The 16347-nt window shown below is 45.6% G+C and overlaps 1 long non-coding RNA gene and 1 other non-coding gene across 2 annotated transcripts; one reads left to right on the plus strand and one right to left on the minus strand.

The window, feature by feature from the left end:
* Positions 1–745: 745 nt before the first annotated feature.
* Positions 746–15024, minus strand: LOC146178799 (uncharacterized). Its single transcript, XR_014700885.1, has 3 exons — positions 14923–15024; positions 14714–14771; positions 746–1025 (listed from the first exon to the last, which is right to left on the minus strand). It is a non-coding gene; the product is annotated as an uncharacterized LOC146178799 (long non-coding RNA).
* On the plus strand, positions 6240–6313 carry TRNAS-GGA (transfer RNA serine (anticodon GGA)). The gene has a single exon. It is a non-coding gene; the product is annotated as a tRNA-Ser (tRNA).
* Positions 15025–16347: the final 1323 nt, after the last annotated feature.

The raw sequence follows: 16347 nt of genomic DNA on the forward strand, positions 1-16347 counted from the left end.
ACAAGGACGTTTCTTAAACAAAATTAGTTGTGGGGTTTTGCTTGTGGTTAAACCGGGAGTTGCGCGAAAGCTCACTCCATGGCAACTTTTTTTCTTTATTGCGAAATGTACATAATGACAAAATATGCAGTAAAAAATATTTAAAAGGTTTGCAGGCAGCTTGCCGGCCGCGAACAATAGAGTCGTTTTATTTGTGCAAGATTTCTAAACGCGCCATCTCGATTTGAGCATTACATTCTGTAACTTTCACAACATCATATATTTTGAGGAGGATTATGAAATATGAAGCAGCGCACTAAGAAAACAGACAGACAGAAAGAAGGGACGAGCGCTTGTCCCTTTGTCCTATCTCTGTTTTCCTAGTGGACTGCTTCATAATCAATGACGAAACAACTATAGCCCTATTATCATTTCACATTAGGGTCATTCGGAAATGTATACATATATATACTTTCTTCTAAACAATCCATCTTATGCACTTTGACATGTCAGGCACGATGGAGCTGCGGAAGTTTATTTTCATGGCAAGAAGAGGAGCAGAAAACAAGCTCAAGGAAGAAATGCCCTACAAAGGTGCGCACAGAAACGTAGTACGAGCAGCGACCACCATTTTTGTGCTTCTCTACTGGACAGTCAGATGACGCTAACGTCGGTGTAACTTGCAAATCGTCAGTGGGCAGCGTGCATAAATTGTGAATCGTAGCATTGGTGCATTCGTGAAAGAAACAAGAGACGGGGTCGTTGCCACACCGTTTATTCCGACTACTGTGCATCTTCGGCACATTTAATTTTCAATAAAAAGCAAGGTCTTTTAAACCCAGGGCCGCGGTACGAGTTTTTCGTGTGGCAACTTTTGCAAAACTCGTGCATTTTTCTAAGGACGCACTTCATGGTGACTGTTACAGAAACCCATCCGGAAGCTCAACAAAGCTGCTGACGCAGAAGAGTCGTCCCATGCGTGGCCGCACTCGTCGGTGGCACGAGCAGCCTCTATGACACTCACGTCCCCAACTTCCCGGCGGACACTAGAAAAGACAAAAAGCAAATTGCACACAAAGGATACGTCACTTTTACATGCGTGGCCAATGGGAATACTTCAAAGCATCACATCTTCATATCGCAATCTGGTTTCGTTACAGGCAGACATGAGAGAGGGTGCGCATATATGGACGAACATGCGGCCGCCAACACGACGGGGAGATGAAACTTTTGTACGGATAAAGAAAATATAAAAAAAAAACCTTTTACAGCACAGATGTACGATATCGGTGAAATAAAAAGGTATTAGACACAAAATCGGAAAACAATGATACAATGTTAGGGCTAGCAGAAGAAAACGTTTAACAAATTCAATGAAAAAAGCCCAAATATATGAGCACCTTTTTCTTTAACACTTCACCTTTTTTCACAACGTTTGAAGCCCAAATTTGTGGTCAAAGTACAGTCCTAGGGAGTCTAAAACGGTAGACTTTTTAATGTGAGCCTCAAGCGATGCTTTTCATGATGGAAGGCTGTTAGGCGCAAATGTGTAAAATTATTGCAGACACCAGCGCCGCTTGGCCGCAGCGTCCTAGCGCCGCACCTTATGAGGGCCCAGTATAACGCCGTAGACTGGGCACACTTGCACACATCACACTGGTGACGCTGGTCTCCCGGAAAAGAAAGGCATCAGTTAAATTGAAAACTAGCAAGCAATGAAGTGTATCACGTACGTAAAAATGCAGAAAAGGTAAAGAAAATAGAGTTGACCGGAAAGAAATTTTCTCCGCTGACTGGATTCGACAAACGTACCACGTCATCCCTAGTCTGAAACAGTAACCATTACGCAACGAGATTATTTTTTTCAGAAAATACCTTGTGAATGTTGTGCAAAGGAAAATTTCTGAGAGGTGAATGCTCATTTAAGGGAATTGTATACACAATGCGAGTTCTAACCGGAGTGGCACTCTGCTCTGCATTACTTCTTGTTTTGACCTTTGTTAACTAGGTACGTCCTATTCTGCATCGTATTGATAAATAATAATAATTGGTTCACAGGAAGGGAAAGGCGCGGTATTTGTCACACTTGCTCTGTGGACACCTGAACCGCGCCGTAAGGGAAGGGAGAAAGGGAAAGTGAAAGTGGAAAGAGAGAAAGAGGTGTCGTCAGAAGCTGTTTTAGAGCGCTGCTCTGGCGCCCGTTCCTGCGTTTCGTGTAATCGTCGCCACCACCGTAGTCTCCGGTGGAAATTAAAGTTTTAATCAATCAATCAAGCAATCGTAATCATCTCTAAAGCCGGGGCAGCGCGTGCTCCTGCCACAACCGTTAGCCGCTTCGTGTACCCTCCCCCCTCGTGTTCTGCAGTTAACGCCTTAGAATTTCGTGTAGACACTCTGCATATGATACCACGGCACGGCTTTACCATCGTAGCCTTCACATGTATCTAGTGGTTATGTTTCGCTTCACGTCCGAGCCGAACATAGCCGCCATCTGTAATTAGGTTTGGTTCTTAGGCTTCATCTCGTAAAACATTATGGAGCTACCCGCACTGCTCATCATCTCGACCTGGAATTTTGGAGTCTCGAGCATGCCTATAGTCTTCGTCGAAGTGCTCGGAGTATGTCTTCCCTGCACTGCCGCAACCTTCTAGAAGCGAATCAGAATCGCCGTTGACCTTCGCTCCCGATCCGAAAAAAATGATGGCATGGCGGTTTCAACGCCATTCATTCAAAGCTGCCTCCCGCTTAGTGAAGACACCACATGTGGGAACAAGCAACCCCACTGCAACCATTAATTTGGCAAAGCTTATTTTGTAACTTGCATCTAAAACCGGATGATTCTAAAAAACCCCTGAACATTTCGTCTTTGTCACAGGTCATTGTGGTGAAATTTAAAACAGAAGCGCAGGACGAAGTAGTCAGAAATTAAAGCAGATTAAATATCGTTGCTCCTCACACATAAGCCTCCTGCCGCCCTTAATAGAGAAAGCTATAGGCACATCACCAAAGCATAAGGGTTCTTAGCTGCTAGCAAAACATTCCCTAATTCATTGCATGCGTCAAGACTATGATAAGCGACTTGCGGGTTTATAAATTATTTACGTTTTCTATTTGAAGAACTAAGGGCCAAAGTTTAAATGGCGCCTTACTTCGGTGACCATGCATTCAATGAATGAAGAGTACTTGAAGAGGCCCTCTAAAAAATTAACCGAAAGAGGGCGCACCGCGCTTAAAGCATCCTTACTAACATAAGAAGGCTTCTAAGATTTGCAATGCTCTTGTCTAATTTATGAACATTTCTGAAAGTCGTGTATATCCGCACTGATATGGTGTATGTTTGCTGCCTAGTCCTACCTCACAATGAAAATCAAAACGCATGTTTCATAGTGGAGACAAAAACGTACAATCCTCACTGATTTCTGCATATATTTCTCCCTCCTCACAATTGGACTGCGAAAGGCTAAAGGCCATCATGGAGGTTACCCGGGCTACTTGAATCATTATTTCAGAATTTAACGCTCACCACTTACTATGGGAAGAACTTAAATCAATGCCAAAGGAAGGAATTGCTTCGGATAATGACCTCTGTATACTGAATTGCGGCAGTCCGACTTATCTACGCGGCTGTTCCTACAATTGTCTGCACCTGACATTAGTTTCTCGGTCTTTGCACCGGTCTCTCCAACGTTTTTGTGATGTGGAGACCAGTGGATGTGACCACAATCCTACTTAAATCAAAATAAATAGGCTTGGTGCGTTCGCCCCAGCAAAGCTCATGCACATCGACTGGACAGTATTTCAAAGCATATGGAGAATGCATGCGAAGAAGCCTTCACTAGCAGATTAGAGGACACTATAGTGAATTCTAAGACTTTTTAAAATACGTAGTGACTTTGACATCAAATTAGAACGCTTACGTGCTCATCGGCGGCGAGCAGAAAGATGATAAAGACGGACCAAGAGCTTAACTGATTTGAGTGCGGCTACTCGTATGCAGAAAGAAATCAAGCGACGAATGGATAGGCTGGTGAAGCAGCGCTGGAAGTCTTTCTTCCAGCTAAGTTTTTCCCGAAAGCCAATTGCCTTCATCTGGCGGACTGTGCGGGGGCTTCGTACGTCTCCACAGCAATTACATCTATTCTGCACGTTGTCTGTATATCAAGATCGTAAACAGATTGAGGTCGCAATTGACTCTGGAAGAAAATGGCGGATGCAACGACTACCTCAGACGCCCAGTACGTCATTTTGCCTCACTGGAATCAGCGATAGGTGTCATGTTTTCTCGTGAGAACTGAACTCTGCTCTTGCAAGATGTAGGCGTTCGTTTTCACCAGGGCCACTTGGAATCACATACTCTATGCTGTCCCATCTTTATAACGACTCGCGAGAAGAGCTCCTCGAACATTATAACCACTCTTGGCTCTCGACGGTGTTGTTCTTCAGGAATAAAAATCTAGGGAATGGAAATCTAGTCGGCTGATACACCTCCGCTGACCTCATCTCGAGCTCAGATCCTACAGGTCAATAGCTTCGGCCAGTTCTGTGGGAAATGTCATGGAAAGAATGGTTCTAACGCACCTGGAGTGGTATCTCGAACACTATACAATATACCCAAAAGCAATGGCCGCGTTTCGGCGGGGTACCTCCTCTATTGACAACTTTGTTGATCTAGTGTCCACGGTTCATCAACAGAATCGAATGAAACATCTGTCTGTGCCGCTCTTTCTTGATGGCAAAGGTGCCTATAGCAACGTGGCCCATGAAGTTATCTTTGATATGCTGGAAGCTGTGGGCATCGGTGGTCGCATGTTTACGTGAATAGAGGGCTATCTGGCAAGGTAATGATTATACAGTGTGAGGATGGTACGACTCTCGCGTATTATACCCACTGTGGTGTGCCCCAGTGTGGTGTGCTCAGCACTACTTAGTTTGATCTAACCCTCATCGCCCTACAGATAACATCCCTTCAGCCGTTAAGATATCAATGCACGCCGATGGCATCTGCTTTTGGGCCTACTCTGTGACGCGTCTCCACGCTGCGTGCAAGACTTCAACGGGCAGCAGCACTAGCTTGGTCTTATCTTCAGAGGCAAGGTCTCAGTGCTTCATCGGAAAGGTACGGGTTAGTGGCATTCGCACGCAAATCTATGAATTGATATCCGGTATGCATCCATGTCTTTAACATTACCTTCTACAGAACTCCTCGTTTCTTACGGATTCTGATAAACCGCAATCTATCATGGAGCCCGTATTGCACCCTAATGAAAAATGCTAACATCCATCGGTCACTTTCTCCGCTTTCTTAGCGGAAAATTTTGGAGCTGGTCGGTACAATCAATGCTGCATTGTACAGAGGTTGATTTTTAGGATTCCTTTGGCACAGTATTCCCGTACTTTCAAACACGCGCGTGACTATTTCGCGCGTACGCCAGGCAGTCCAGGGTGTATCGTGGCGTGAAGGTACGGAGAGACCAAGGCGGCTACATAGTGGCAAGAACAAGAAGAACGCGAATGGTTTATTGGTGAGCCTTTCTATACAAGCTGTGGGCGGTGCTGTAGGCGTCGCTGGGACGGTGAGGTACTACAGCGCCTGTCCAATTTTTACCCCCTGAGGGGTAAAAAAAATTAAATGACCTCTGAATACTTGATTAAAGTGTCGTAATGAAGGCGTTACTGTGGCTTGACTGTACGTTTTGACCTTGTTGGGACAGGCATCGGCCTAGAATAAAATGATGGTGTTCGGCCCATTCTACTTGCGGGTGCGGCCCTACCAGCGGAAGCCGGTTGCTGGGAAGAGCAAGGGGATAGTTGCGCTGATTTAGCCACAGAGCTGTTTGAAGCAGACGCACTGGGTTCATTAGCTAGCAATTCCACAAAGCATAGTAGCCGTCTTTGTCTATGATGTCTAGTGTTGGTCAAATATTTAGGGGAATCCCCCAAGGTGGAGTAGATTTGTAATAAGGGAGTAATTACTCGTTGCATCCACCCAAGCGCAGCCATACGGCTACAAAGGAAAGCTATACAGCTTTCTCAGAAGCTTCGAAGTTAAAGAAAAATCTTTAACTACGAAGTTTCTGAGAAAGCTGTATAGCTTTCCTTTGTAGCCGTATGGCTGCGCTTGGGTGGATGCAACGAGTAATTACTCCCTTATTACAAATCTACTCCACCTTGGGGGATTCCCCTAAATATTTGACCAACACCATTCCCACTTCGAGTTATAGATCAATTCGCTCTCGCCCTACCGTCTGCTCTGCTGACCGTCCTGGTTAGCTCAGTCGGTAGAGCGACTGCCCCGGAAAGGCGGTGGTGCCGGGTTCGATTCCCGGATCAGGACGATTTTTTCTTTAACTACGAAGTTTCTGAGAAAGCTGTATAGCTTTCCTTTGTAGCCGTATGGCTGCGCTTGGGTGGATGCAATGAGTAATTACTCCCTTATTACGATCTCTAGTGTATATTCCTCGCGAGTTGGAAGATGGTGCCTTCTGTTGCGTCTAAACACCCGACGATCATCCGTTTGTACCACGTAGAGTCTAGGAGCCGCAGTGGCGACGACCGTTGTTTTGATACCATGTCTTGTCCCCAAGCCTCACAATTATTCTTTATTCAAAGATGGTAGAGTTTCCCCGCCACTTTTCTTATGGTGCTCCCTTACTTCGGTTCTCGATGCCGTACCGAAATCGTAAGGGTTAGCTCTGAGACGCCGACCCCTAAGAAGGTCTGCTGTCGATCGGCCGTCCTTCAAGGGTGTGTAGCGGTAGGGCAGGAGCCCTAACCAGAAGTCATTCCCTGCGTATTCACTTTCTTCATAATTCGCTTCGGTAACCAGTACGCCATTCTCTGGCAATTCGTTGGATTGTGGATAATGGGAACGTGATGTGACGTGAGTTACGTCATATATTCTGGCGAATATAGAGAAATCGGAGCTTATAAATAAATAAATAAATAAATATTATTTAATAAATATATAAATATAAGTAAATATAAACAAATATAAATGGCCCCTTGCCTGTTCACACCTCAAGCGGTACGCCATACCGTGCGAAAATGCCACTGAGTGCTGCAATTGCACATTGTGTTGTGGTGTCCCCACGTTTTTCTACTTCTGGGTAGTTTGAAATTGAATCATATGCATAATTCATGAACTTCCGCGAAAAGAAAAAATATCCACACTAACTCGATTGTACACTCAGGGAAGCGCGCAATAGCAGCGGATCTTGTGATTGCCTGTAAGAAAATGTTCGACAGGTGGGGCAACTCTGGATCAGTACAGTGAATATCACTGCTCTAACCAGGCCAAAAAAAAATTGCCGGCATGCTCTTTCTTGGCATTTTTGCAGTTCCAGATGCCCCGCATGAATTCTTTAGAGAATTTCGCGGCGCATGGTTTTTGGTATCAACACATTTGTGCCTTTCTGCAGGGCACCATTCATCACAGAAAGCTCAGATGAAAAGCGATTTAGTTCCCTCTGCAGCCTCTCACCGGTTTACAGCCTGCTGATGACTAGGTACTCGTCATAGGTACTCGTCACGTTCAGTTTCATCTGCCAGCTTTTCGAGTGTTGCGTCCGTGACCATGTACCCTAGGTCCGCTATTGCGTGTGCCTCCACGTCATTCGGGGCACCAGAACAGTCGCCCTGCAGACGTGGAGATGATCATGACAGCATGTCTTCCAAAACGAGAAGCTTGCCAGGAACGTACTGCAATACGAAGTCGCACTTGAGCAGATTTAAAAAAGATCTTTGGAGTCGAGGTTGGTTGGTTCATAGGAAGGGAAAGGCGTAGTATCTGTCACACTTGCTCTGTGGACACCTGAACCGCGCCGTAAGGGAAGGTATGAAGTTGGGAGTGAAAGTGGATAGAGAGAAGGAGGGCCGTAGTGGAGGGCTACGGAGTAATTTCGACCACCTGGGGATCTTTAACGTGCGCTGACATCGCACAGCACACGGACGCCACTTCGTTTCGCCTCCATCGAAACGCAGCCGCCGAGGCCGGGATTCGATCCCGGGAACTCCGGCACAGTAGTCGGGCGTCTTACCACTGCACCACCCCGGCGGGGCTGGAGTCGAGGTGCCATGTCACAAATTCATTTTGCAGCTATGAAGAGCAGAGGTTTATGATCCGTTCTAATGAAAAGTTTCTGTCCATAAACGAGCTGCTGAAATTTATAACAGCCAAAGGAAATGCTGATCGCCTCCTTTTCAATCTGCGCATACCAATGCTCCGCTTGATTCAGCACATGGCATGCATATGCCTCCGGTCGACAAAGCCGTTGTGACACTGCAAAAGTGCTGCACCCATGCCGTCTTTTGATGCATCTTAGGTTATTTTAGATTGCTTCCGGGGATAAAAAATTGCTGGCACAGGTGTCCTTGGAATCTGTGATACACTTTGACACTATAGCATGTGGTTTTCAGTCCACTTAAATTCTGAGCGAGATTTGATTAGCGCTCTCAGTGATGCCGTTCTTTCAGACAGGCTTGACACGTATTGTCAAAATAGTTCAGCACACCGCGAGCATGCATTGGACTTCCTTTTCACATTTCGGCACAGGCATTTTAAGTAAACTTTTAACGATCTATGAGTAGGGCGAAATGTCTTTGTTTGAAATGATGTCACCAAGGAATTCAAACTTCCGTAAATCTAAAGTTGCATTTTTTTCAGTGTTGAATGTTATACCTGCTTTTCACAGCCGCTTTTAGCACTGCTACTACTCTTTAATCATGCTCTTTTTTGGCTGTCCCCCACACCAAAATATTGTCAATGTACACCGCAACAGCCCTTGAAGATTTCACTGATTTGCCTCTGAAACACTTTGGTTGCAGATAAGATGTACGTTGGCATGCAGAGATAGCGGCACCTTTCGAACGGGGTAGAAAAGGTACAAAGTTTCTTTTTCTCGTCCAGGGGCATCTGGTGAAAAACAGAATAGCATCCAAATAGCTGAAGTAGACAGCCCGGCCAATTTACCTTCCGTGTCCTCGAGCTTTGGGAGCTGGTAATACTGTCTTTTTATATGCTCGTTTATCTTTCTTGGGTCAATACAAACCCTAAGTTCGCCATCTTCCTAACCAAACCAAGAGGCTCACCCAATCTGTCAGGTATCCTCCTTCCCTGTGATGTCCGCACGCTCCACTCATCGCAGCTCCTCCCGCAGAGGCTCTCGCATGGTAGGCGGCCAGCCGTACAGGTTCGATGACAGTCCTCAAATCTGGTTGCATGACCATGCCGTAAGTTTGACCTACGCAGCCTAATCGCTTGAAAGGCATGCCTAACATTCTTAATTACCTCATACCGTGAAAAGTTTGCAGTGGACACAGTGCGCTGGAGACGTCTCAGGGCTTCGCTTTCATCCAGTTCTAGTATGACTGGCGACCATTTTTGCAAGAAAAAACGTGATGGTAGTAAGCGCGTTACCAACTGTCACCTCCTATTCGTCGATACGAAATGGGCTGACACTTCCGTAATACGCTCGTGTGCTGGAGCGTCTTGGAACCAATAATGGAAGTAGGTTGGCCTGAAACCCGGTGTCTACCTTCAAGAAAATATTTTTCCACCAACTTTACCTTTCACTACGCAGTTCTTACTGCTTCTTCTTTCAACCCCAACCTCCAGAACCTCAGTTATCATCGCCGCTCTCTTCACTGACTTGACCTACCTTAGACATTCTGGACAGCAAACCGCAAAGCGGGGAAATTTGCGACATTTATTGCACTTTTTTCTGTAGGCTGAACACTGCCTAGGATTTTGCCGTCAATTGCACTCTTGCAAAGGTGCTGTTGCACGGACGCTTCCCCTACCTTTTCTTCGCCTCTTGCCGACTATGCGGCAAGCCAGTCGATTTTGTTCATGTACTACTCACCTGTTCCACATACCCATATCCTCCCTTTCCAGAGGTCGCACTCGCTTACTGGGAACAACTCATATCGAGCTCATCGCTACAAGATCAGCGACTCACGATCACCAGTGGCTAGCCCTCCAGGGGCTGGCACATCATTTGTAAGGGAGAACTCGTCGCGCGGGCCCCTCCCATAGGCCATAACACCACCACCACCTGCTTTCTGCCCACTTCGCCACTTTTGTTTCTACCTTGAGGCCCATGCTTTGAAACAGCATCGCCGCATCCGAGTTCCGCGTCCCCGGTCCGCGTTCCATACCTCCTTGCGCTGCGCTAAAGATTCAGCAAACTTGAACTCTTCAGTTTTCTACAAAATTAACAATTTCTCACGCAGTTATGAGTCATTTCTGCTGAACACAATCTGACCTCTGATCAAGGAATCACGTCGGTCACCGAAATTGCCCTACTCGGCCTGTTTCTTTAGGTTCGTGCACCGTGCTCCCGAACAACCTTCGAACGGCTCTCCCTCTGCCTGCTTCCGCGTTCCAAACACGTAGCGTTCGTAAACTTATTGCTGACCAAGGCGCAGTAGGACTCCAACTTCCCAACCAGCGTTTCGTAGCCCTCCTTGCTTTCTGCAGCTTCGAACTTGAAAGTATTAAACACGTTCAGCGCATCATCGCCGTTTACGCTCAGCAGAAGCGCGGCTTTTGCAGCTTCACTGCGTAGTTGTTCCTTCGTCGTGGTTGCCTGTAGGAGCAGGTCAAACTTCGGCTTGAAGCGTCTCAAGTTTTTCGAGATGTTCGCTGTCATTGGGCCCCGCCGGGGTGGTGCAGTGGTAAGACGCCCGACTACTGTGCCGGAGTTCCCGGGATCGAATCCCGGCCTCGGCGGCTGCGTTTCGATGGAGGCGAAACGAAGAGGCGTCGTGTGCTGTGCGATGTCAGCGCACGTTAAAGATCCCCAGGTGGTCGAAATTACTCCGTAGCCCTCCACTACGGCTCCCCTTTCTCTCTTTCCACTTTCACTCCCACCTTCATCCCTTCCCTTACGGCGCGGTTCAGGTGTCCACAGCAAGTGTGACAGATACTGCGCCTTTCCCTTCCTATGAACCAACCATCGCTGTCATTGGCAATTGCGGCGGCGCTTTCAGAAGTTCCATCGTTGTTGCTACGTCTCTCAAACCGCTTCTTCGATATGACCATGTATCTTGGCTTGAAGCTAAGAAGAGACCGAGGCGACTACGTAGTCGCAGGAACAGGACGAACGCGAATGGTTTATTTGCAGGCCCTTTTGTACAAGCCATGGGCGGTGCTGTAAGCGATGCTACGACATTAAGGTAGTACAGCGCATGTCCGATACGCAACGTCAGGCCCTTCGCACATGCCTTGGCCTCCCTCGGAGGGCATCAACCGTGGGAAGTATTGTACTCGCGAAAGGCAAACCGCTTTCGACGTCAATTACTCTAGACGCTTTGCGAATTCACATACGACATCTTTCCAGGGTTCCACAGCATCACCTTGCGCAGACGTCTCTTCCAAGACCACATTCTGCATTTGCAATACTCATAGCAAGGCTCCAGTCATCTGTCTCAAAACAGTTCACTCCTGCAGTACGACCTTCGTCGCCACTGTGGTGTCTGCAACTCCCATGTATGCGCCTTCAGCAACTGACACTGTTCATGCCACACGACTATTGGTACCGTAGTCACATTTATACAGATGGCTCGGTAATCCCCACAAGTTCTGCATGCACTGTCGTCATTGCCACGAGACAAGCCAACATTTACCATCTAATTTTGCATAAGATTACCTCTACTGGAGCAGAACTGGCTGCAATTCGTGCTGCTGTAAAGCATGTCTTCGAAAAAACTCCGCAAAAAAGGCCTCTGTTCTGTGACTTCAAGCCTGCCCTACAATGTATTCAATCGGTATTGAGTCATAGCGACCACCTGCACCGCCAGGCATTAAAAGAAAGTCATGAAATCATCTACCAGTGAACACCAGGCATAGTGGAAATGTTGGCAACCAATTAGCTGACGGTACTGCTCGATTGGCTCACGATACAACTAACATTGTTGCGATACCATTGACAAGAGCCGATGCAGCAAGGCATCTTCGACAGATCGCGCGAAACATGACTAGACAATAATGGTCCTGGAGGATGGACATCCCGCTCGCACCGTCCAGAACAATTACTTATACCGCAGATACCACTCGGCCTGCCCCCACCTTGATGCTACAATGTTGAGTCGCTTGTGGCTGGGAGTGGCGTTTACAAACGCCTATTCCCATCACATCGCAATGGCTGACTCTCCAACGTGTGAGCAATGCGGGTGTTTTGAAACGATTCCGCACTTATTTTGTGGCTGCCCTCAACTTGAGCGTGAGCGTGCCTTCCTGGCTGCTACACTCCGCCGCTTGAAATCTCGCCCTCTTACACAGCCTAAGCTACTGGGCCCTTCGACGAATACAGCTTCATCAGAAAGAAAGGCAATGAAGGCGCTCCTTAAGTTTTAAAAGTAATCGGGCTTGAGATCTAGACTTTGAGCGTACGGACTCTACCCCTTTTACTATAGATATCGAGACACGTGATGACAGACTCCTTTTTTTGACCCTCTTTCTTTCCTGTTTCTCCATTTGTTCCCCTTTCCACGTATAGTGTAGTCTACTGGACATCGCCTAGCTAACCTAGCTGCCTTTCTATTCTGTTCTCTATCTCACTTTTGAATACTGCAAAATTATTACTTGCGCCTATGCCTGAATAATATTTCCCGCCATTTACGAGAATAATAATTTTATTATTCATGCTATGTTTCGTTCCTTTTTCTACGAAACCCTTTAGCTGGCAACATATGGGCATTTTACTGGAACAATATTGTGATAAGAGATAAATGCCTAGCTTACACAACTTGCTATCTCTATATGTAATCACTACGAAAACTTAATGACCAAAAGAAAGCGTTGTACTGCAGAAGCGTCAGCCACGTTAGCCAATGCAGTTAGGATAGAAATATCGCGGCTACCACGGGCAGCATTAGACAACATAATACAGGACCTCTTTCTGGGCATCTAACTTAATTCCATTCATAATGACCGCTTGTGCTGGCTCAGTTTGAATTGTCTTATAAATTGTAATTTACAAATAATAAATATTCATGTGTAGTTGCAAATTTATTTGTCTTACTGTGCACGGCTTGTAAAGCCGTGCACAGTAATTCTGGCTAGTGAGGCGATTTCACACATTTTGCTTCTATAGAAATATTTGTGTACCTTTATGAAGAGGCGTTTATTTACCTGCGCATTATTTTCTTTTATATTGCACTACATACTGCCTTGTGTATTAAAACCATGTTGGCTGCAAACTGGTAATTATTGTTCAATGTTTTTGACAGCTCTTTCTCGGGCTATTTCTTTTAAGCTATCTATTTTGACCCCTCCTAATTGTGCTAGAAAATATTTTTCCGTATTTCTATACTCCGTAACGCTGAGCTCTATGCCCTGAACTGCCTGTTCAAACATGCGTGACATTTTCTGAGGGAATCTTCGTATCGCAATAGCTCCACACCAGATGCATCTGCGAATGGTTCTTTCGAAGGTGCGATTGGCGTCACTTACAGATGACACCTGGAAAAGACACCTAAGAGAGGCAAGGTGCATACACGTCAAATAAGCATGAACAAAAATCAGTCACCACGATTTTATTGCATGCAGTAGACTGTCTGATAGCAACTAGAAAGTCTATCCTTTGAGCTTCAAAAATACGCCATGCTATATATACACGGGACAAAGTTGAAGACATGAATAATTGGTAGGTGCGGCCGTTTTTGGAGTGCAGTAGCTATTTCTGGGACTACGTTAGCAGTTTAAATTATTATTGTGTTTCAAGTTGTTAGCGAGAAAGCACTAGCCATAATAACCGCTAGCAAAAACACGCCACTTGTGGCCTACTATAATTACGAAGATTTAGTAAACCAGCTCATCGCTCACCCTCAAAGCCGCTTCGTGTTGTGCCCATCACTTTACATGAACATTAATGACAGAGATATTATTTAGCTACATATGGAAATCACTAATCAAGACAAAACTTGAGTTTATATCCAAACTCGAATTCAGAATAGGATTAAGACATAACATAGACATCCTGTGGGGTACAGAAGTACACTTTGCTCGATGAATACTGGTCCTTTCGTTCAAACATCGGCTAGTTATCTCACTTTTATTACTTTCTTTTGTGTCATTTTTTTTAAGGTTTTTCTACTAGGGGGACAGAAATTAAGATTGGAAAGCAAGGGACGCAGGGTCAAGAGATGACAAATGACAGGGCTTTCTAGGTCTCTAACAGGGGCTCTCATCGCACGTGTCAGGACCGTTCCTTGCGGTGACAGTCACTAAAGCAAACAGGGCTTGTACATCAATTTATAATTTTTAGCCTTGTGCCATATAGAGATCCTCCTTAATCTAAGAGCAATAAATAAGGGAAAAAGCAGCCATAAAGTAGCATCAGAAGATATAAGATTCATTTTGAACATTATTTTATATTGCCTTTTGAACTGAGAAATATCCGCTACCTCAAAGCGCATTCACGACTCCTAGATCAACACTCTGTTTTTGCGAACCAATCTGCGCAACAAATATCCTGATAATAAAAATATGGTCTGGCCTTCAATTTAGCCTTGATACAGGAAAGCTCACACCGGAGGGCTAGTTTTGGAATATTCTACACAGATCCATTCGTCCCAATTTAACTAGTCATTACTTTGCGCTTTTGTAATCAAGAAAGCCCGTCATCCACCGTTTTGAACATAATCAGGAGTTAGCACCAGGGCTCACGCTAGTACATAGGCGGCCGAACTTGAACGCGGTCACTTATGGATATATTAGTGGTAGTGTACATACCGCTGCTGGACAAATATTCTCCTTTATCGATCTAGGGAATCGGGGTGGAGGTGCGTTCCTGTAAAACACAGAAAGGTAGCATTTACCACAACGTACATATTTTCATCGAATAAAATTATTTTTCTATAATTTGATATGTGTTCACATTTCAGGTTCAACATGCACTCACAGCCCCGTTTTTAGCAGGACAGAATCGACTTTCCACTTACACTAGCACAAGGCAGTGAACTGCTACAAGGAATAACACAATATTGCCCTTCATATTGAGAACAAATGAAGCACACCCTAGGTACAGCCACGGAGATGCACCGAGGTTTGTAAAGGGCAAATGTTCCCGTGAAATCCTATTATTATGACGCTCGTTTTTTTTTTTTTTAATATGGAAATTTTAAAGTAATAGATGCCTCGAGATTTTGAGCCAGAAGCGATAGCCGGCGCAATAAAGTTCGCCAAAAGTGTAAATGTAATTGCTCACGGTAATATATCAAACAGTAATAAGGCATCTGAAAATATAATAAAATGTATCTGCTCAATTCTGGAATTAAAAATTACATAACAAAATGTATACGCATAATTCTGAGCCCTTATTCTTGGCTCCGTGAACTTGGCGCTCGCTAAATTTACCTCAGCAGAAAACATCTTCTGCAGCAATCTATATGCCATCGCTTCTTTGAAGTTGGTTCAAAATTTTGTGTATGAAAACAAGATAGGGAAGCGATCGCCGACGCTTCTAACGCTAGTACTGCAGCGGCCCCCTCATAACCGCTGTTTAATGGCAAATTTGTCGTCTCTTGCCTAACAGTCTGGAGCCTTCGCAGCCACTCTATAATTTCCTACCTAAGCTTTGTTGTGGGCAAACTATTTTCCTCCTTACTTTAAAACAGCGCTAGAAGCACGGACGGATCTTTCTGTGCTTCTAGCGTTGTTTTAACATTATGTCCAACCAAATCGCCCAAAAAGCCCCTTTACTTTACTAGGACTTCTGAATGCCTTCCGCACCCACTACAGCGTGTGTAACCCCTGTTTCTCCCAAAGGCTTACAGGCAATGAGGTTCACCATTAAGGTTTAGATGGTCGCTAGGTCTCAAACCGACTCAAGCTATGTGGACTCAATCTTCGCACGTGAATTATAGAGGATCACGTGACAACAAGAGTGACGTAGAGCCGGCGTTAAGGCTACAATCCTCATTCTCCTTTGGAATAAAAGCGCGAAGGACGAGCACGAAGATGAGAAGGACACAATGTGCAGTGTTTGTGTCCTTCTCATCTTCGTCCTCGTCCTTAGCGCTGTTTATTCCAAATGAGCGACCAACTGGCCTGCACTTGAACTCTCGTTCTCTTTGCCCTTTCAGCAAGCTTTCTTTTTAACTCTTCCCTTGCCTGTCGGACAACCCGATGGCGTGAAAGGGGAAGTATGCGCATCCTTGCCCTCTCTTGACGCTTTTTCTTTAGAACGTTTTTTCCTTGTTTTTCTGAGACCTGGTGGGGTGAATGAAGGAGGTTTTGCCTGGCGTACAGGAGGAGGCGTATGGGACGGCTGCGCACTCGTCAAAAAGTATCTTCTTCGCTCCCCGTTATTTTTTTTGTACGCGTGCTTACCCCGGAAGAGGTTTCGGAGGTGGTGTGCGTGCGCT

The sequence above is a fragment of the Amblyomma maculatum genome, chromosome 9 (genome assembly GCF_055883805.1).
Source record: "Amblyomma maculatum isolate TAMU_Amacu chromosome 9, ASM5588380v1, whole genome shotgun sequence".
Classification (NCBI taxonomy): Eukaryota; Metazoa; Arthropoda; class Arachnida; order Ixodida; family Ixodidae; genus Amblyomma; species Amblyomma maculatum.